This window comes from Thamnophis sirtalis, unplaced genomic scaffold, assembly GCF_051295495.1.
Source record: "Thamnophis sirtalis isolate CommonGarterSnake01/CBP01778 unplaced genomic scaffold, rThaSir2_p1.2 scaffold_7, whole genome shotgun sequence".
Classification (NCBI taxonomy): domain Eukaryota; kingdom Metazoa; phylum Chordata; class Lepidosauria; order Squamata; family Natricidae; genus Thamnophis; species Thamnophis sirtalis.
In genome coordinates this window covers 56,999,785-57,005,862 of record NW_028261387.1, presented here as the reverse complement: position 1 = coordinate 57,005,862, position 6,078 = coordinate 56,999,785, and positions in this window count along the sequence as shown.

Below are 6,078 nucleotides of genomic sequence, written 5' to 3'. Positions count from 1 at the left end.
CCAGTGGCCTCAACAATTCCCAAAGAGTGCCAACGATCAGATGCCTGCAAAGGAATATAAATTATTTCATTCTCTCTGCCCCACCCCCTTGGCGGCCTGGTCACTGGAACCAGCAGCGACCCAGGCTTGCCGCGCCTGGGTCGCTGCTCCCGGCGCCATAGGCACCGCCATCTTGTTTTTTATAGAACTGTTCATGCGCACACAGTGCGCATCAAGTCTGTGCACTGCGCAACCATGAGCAAACCGGCAGTAGCGGCTGCCAGAACCCACCCCTGAATCAGTTAGAGAAGATTCTTGGATGAAGAAGATTCTTGGATGAAAATTAAAATATCTTCCTTAAAGAAAAAGCCCCTTTGAGACATACCTGTGCAGAGGTTTTTTGTGTGGTAGCAGCCTTCTCTCTGAAAATATCCTATCACCTTCATATAAAACATTATCCTATGTGATTCCCTTGTTAGATAAATGAGTGTAACTATAGATTTTCAATTACAGTGCAATGAATTTCAGTAGACAGCACCATACTTGGGCTCTCTCCTGTGCCTGATCACTTAGAGATAATAATGAGAGGTATCTAGATTGGATGTTTACAAGTTCCAGAATTAATTAAACTGCAAGCTGGTAATGAAAAAAAGAGTCCACTCTCAGATGTCTGAATGACTTAGAGGCAATTTTTTTTCAATGGAGTAAATAAAAAAGAAAAGAGAGACAGCCACCCAAAGAATTAACTCTGATCTAACTTCAATACAAGAAGGGTTATTTTATAATCTTTCTGCAAACATGTCGTTTTAGAAACCAGAAGGAAGGTGCTGATTGAAACAGGAAATGTGTGGCTTGTGGGGTGGAAAGGAATGTATTGACATTTTCACAGAGACACTTTCACAGAGAGCTACACAGAGATACTCTGAGTATTTTGTAACCTGGAGTTCAAGTAATGGAGATGCCCACCTGAATTTTTAAGAGAATAACTTCTTGTTCTTTGCTGCACAAGCTAAGAGTAACGTCTCCAGTTAGTAGATTGCTTGGTTTTGAACAAGAAACAGATATTGCCTAAGGGAAAACATCTATCCCACAGGCAGATAGCTTGGGTCATTTGGCAAGGAGCCAGTGGACTTGTTTCACTGGATCCAGCTGCCTATTATATCATTGTCTGGTTGGAAGACTTTATATTGCCTGGAAAATACAATAGCTATATTTCCCCCCCCCCCCCTTACAGTTTGAATTACCATGTAGTCTGTATTTACTGAATTTGTTTCACTTTTAAACCTCATATTTAATACAATGCCTATTCTTTGTTCAGATATCAAAAATTGGCCTTATTACATCGCACAGCCAGCCAGATGTTGAAACTTGATTTGGCATTTCTATTATTAACATTTACACACTACCAACTGCCAACAACTAGGGTGGTTTGCAAATTACTTAAAATATTAAAAGAAAAAAGAAACAATAACCAGGAAAAGAAACAAGGGTAAAATTGAGTGGAAAAAGTAGGAAGCTTTAGTGATCCTCTCCAATGGCCTGGGTGAAAAGCCAGGTCTTCAAGGTCCTTCACCAAACACTAGCAGGGTGGGGCCATTCAGCTCTCAGAGATAATTTCTCAAGATGCTGCCTTGAAATGACATTTCTTGCTATGCAATGCAAAGAAAGAGAGAGAAGGGGCCAGTGAGGATTTCAACAGAGATGGAAATAACAGATAATACTTCTGACTAAGGTAATAGATGTTATGAAACAAAAACAATTCACGTAATAGAACACACTACTTGTTTAATACTGATTAGATAAGCCTTTCTCCAACTTGATGGTCTCGACAGGTTTCTACACAGGTAAATCCCAGGCAATTTAGCTGTGCTAGCTAGGAACTAAGACAACTGAAATCCCTGTATGTAAAGAAAAACATTCGAAAGGCTGGATTGGAATAATTTCCAATTGATCCAGAATCTAAATCAAGGGTGTTAAACTTGTGTCGCTTGGACTTTTTTCTCCTTCGCTAAACTGGACATGGATATGGCCAGACCGTGGGCCACGAGTTTAACAGTCCTGATCTAAAGGGTTTGCCTTTGCTTTTTTCTTCTTATCAATATAAGGCAATCAAATCAGTTCTTGGTGGCACCTTTAAGCGTTGGAAAAAATGTACCATATTTTTTGGAGTATAAGACGCTCCGAAGTATAAGACGTACCTAGATTTTGGGGAGGAAAACAAGGGAAAAATATCTGCCTCTCAGCAATTTGCCTCCTTGCAACAAACAGAACAGACAATATACAGTTTGTAGTGTTATATTTCAGACTATACTTGTACAGATGCTGTTAAAAATGTGCTTTCTGGAAGTATAGTTATTCTCTGCTATTTATAACAGCACTTTTTAAAACAATAGCACTAGGCCTCTTCAGATCAAGCATTTATTTTAAAAAGCTTCATTTTGTTAAGTTGTCTAGAAATATAATAAAGCAGTCTTTAAAAAATGTCTAATAATTTGAACATTCTATATACATTTATAGTTGTTGACTTACCTCCTTGCAGCAAACAGCCTGATTAGCACAAGAAAAAAAAATCTGCCTCCCAACAATTTGCCATGTGGAGCTAACAGCTGGTTTCATTTCAATTTCTCCTGATCATCAGCTGTTAGAGGCTGCAGGGATTGCTATAGTTTATTGAAGCCTCTGCAAGCCCACATTTGCTGCAAAGAGGTCAATTGCTGGGAGGCAGAGGCCAAAGGATGGGGACCGGTGGGTGGGTGGGGCTACATTCGGTGTATAAGACGCACCCAAATTTTCACCCTCTTTTAGGGGGGAAAAGTGTGTCTTGTACTCCGAAAAATATGGTAATCAAGTGAACTAGAGCTTTTCATGAGGAGGCATCCAAACACATCTGTTCTCTCCAAACACAAGTCCTCCATCCAAACTATTATCCGGTTCAACCTTCCCAATCTGGTATCTTTCCAATCTGGAACGTCAGCTTCTATAATGCCAAGCACAGCTGTTGACTATGCTGAGATTTATGAGGCACAAATTAGAACTAAAGAACTAAATTAGGTGTGACAGGTCTAGCATATACAAAACCATTACCTGGAGTGAAACAATTAATGTGGTTAAAATGTTTAATACTCTGACAACTGATGTAGTTCAGTTCACTCATGAGTTCCCTTGGGTTAATGTAAATTAGATATGAAACACAAAGAGAATGTGGGAAGATCTGAGATAGATACAAGAATGGCATAGAGAAAATGATCAAGAATTATTTTCCAATACCACAGAAATTAAGTCCAGAAATAATGGATGAAATTGCAGCTTTCTATAGTTTGCTTGTACTGTATATAAAGAAAAATTTCCTGACAATAAGATCTGTCTCATTGTCACCAGAATAGTCTATTTTGAAAGCTATGGGTTCTCCATCTTGGAAAATTTTAAGATGCTGAATGGCCAGCTCTCAAGGATGATTTAATAGTTTTTCCTGCACATTGCACGTTATATTTACAATTCTTTCCAAATCCACAATTATTTAGTTCAATGATTATGTACACAAATAAGAACAAAGACATTATATTATTCAATATCCAACAGTGAGGCAATTTAAACAAGCAAGCAATTGTGGTATAGATTTTTAGAGCATGTAGAAGCAACTCAGAAGACAATTTTTTTTTCTACCACTAGAAAAATGGTGTGGAAGGATATTGGTTGGACACACCCTTGTCACCACTTGGCTGAGAAATAAGCACAATGGATTTCCTTTACAGGTCAAGTATAGTATACAGGAGAATGTTCCTATGGGACACTGTTGCCACCTTGTGGTCATTTATATCTGCTTTTCTTTTCACTGTGGCATGATGCGATTTTTGAGATGCCTTAGAATTGACAAGATACCAAAGTGGTTTTGTGGAAGATTCCTGAGGATATTATGGACAGCCAAGAAAACATCATTTTGAAGTACATTTCTTTGCCTAAATTTCATTATGTATATTGATGTTCAGATTTAATAAATCTAAAAGGGCAAAAAATTTGCTGATCTTAAATCCATTTCAATAAGATATCCCACTTTTCAAAATGAAGATGATCTAGGAAAATAAAGACCTGTCAACTTGATATCTATACTGGGCAAAGTCTTTCAACAGATTATCATGCAGTAATTTTATGAACATTTAGTTAGGCAGGCTATAATGAATAAGAGGCCAACAAGGCTTCTCTGCAAACAAATAAGTCACACTGACCTTAATCTCTTTCTTTGGTAGTCGCTATTTTAGTAGATTAGGGGAATGCCACAGATAAGAAGCACCTGGACCTCTACAAAACTTTCAAGATTCTCTAATGGCTCCACTCATTAATGAAAGGAAGGATACCATATTTATTCATATGGAAGACCGCTGACACATCAAGGAGATTAAACAGGAATGCACTTCCCCATCCTAAGAGAATCACAGGACATCAAAAATATACAGTGCTATCTAAGGACTGGAAGAGATCCATATAATGCACTTCCTCCAAGGCCTTTTGAAGACACTCTTCAGCTTTCTTCTCATCAATCTTCCCAAGAAATTTTGGAGCATGGATGACATCCATTTGAAGGGGTGAATTACTGTCTCCTTCAGAACTGTCAGAACCAACCCCTCTGAACTGGATTAACCCTTACATGGATTTAACCACATGCCACCAGCACAGTCTTTCACCAACCAGGTTCTTAAACACTGGTGACAAAAGCTTCAAGATGTCCAATTCCTCAGAACCAAACTCCAAACTCTTCCCCGATAGTTTACGTTAGATAATAAACTCCATACTAGGTGTATAACTGGCACCTAATTCAAAGCAGATCCTAGTAACCTGATATAACAGATGCCAAGAGCATTCCTTATAGGAGGCCAGCAGGTGCTTTCTTTGCTCTTTTCACCAGAAATAACTGGGTCACATTAACTATGTTGCATATTCACCATTCTTGTTGCCACAAAGTAAACCTTTACCTCATACAAATTTGCTCATCTTCTACTAATAGTGCTGTAGGCCAGTGTCCCCCAATCTTTTGGGCACCAGGGACCAGTTCCATGGAGGTTTTTCTGCGGACTGGAGGGGGGTTGGTTTCATGTGCTGCTTGCATCCCGCGGATGGAGCTTCACTTGTTTGCACAGTCCAGTTTCTGGTATGCCACAGACTGGTGCTGGTCCATAGACCAGGGGTTGGGGACCCCCGTTCTATGCGTCTCTTGTAATTTCATCTCCTGGAGTTCCTTTGAAAAAGGGCTTCCTGGAATTCCTATAGAGACTGCATAGGCATGATCTGATCCAATGATGCAGTTGCCTGCCTATTTTAAATAAAAAACTCCTTCAGTCAAACTATGCATAAGAACTCTAGACAACCCAATATCCTCTCAAAATCAATGGTGACTATTAGGTATTTCATTGGATCAATCTAACATGTTCTTGCTTGCAGCGAAGAAATCCCACACAAAACTTCACAATTAACAGGAAGTGACTTCGAGATCATGCCACCACTGCTCTAAAACAAAATCTGTATCTAGAGTATGAGCCTTTGATTTAGAGCAGAATAAAAATGCCCAGGGAACTGCACATCTAAGGAAATCTTCCACATTTCATAGCGTAGCTATTTATTCAGAATCAGATCATAAGAGAAATTCCATTCATATATATGAACACAATTAATACTTAATGTTAAGTAATGGATTTAGAAATATATAGAAATGCCTGGTGAATATGTATAGGTAGTTGTAATTACTTTCAATTACCTTTTCCATTTGATATCACTGGGTTAGTTATCTGTTACCTATATACAGAAATGAATCCTGTATTTTACATTTTAATCTCTATTAAATACACATGTGAATAGTTGTTTAGCCACAAGGTATAAATGCTGATAGATTACTTTGAACATACACTGCCAAGTACTAAGGTGTCAGTCCCAAACCAAGACTGACACATGCGATTCTTTTAAGATGTCCTTTATTGTTTTACACCAATAGACAAAATCTTGCCAAACTGAGCATTCTACTATCTTCATTTACAATATACACTTCCCTGTGAACTATTAGGAAACATTTTCATTTTCTTTCTCTCACACATATCTGGACTGAGTTGCCTC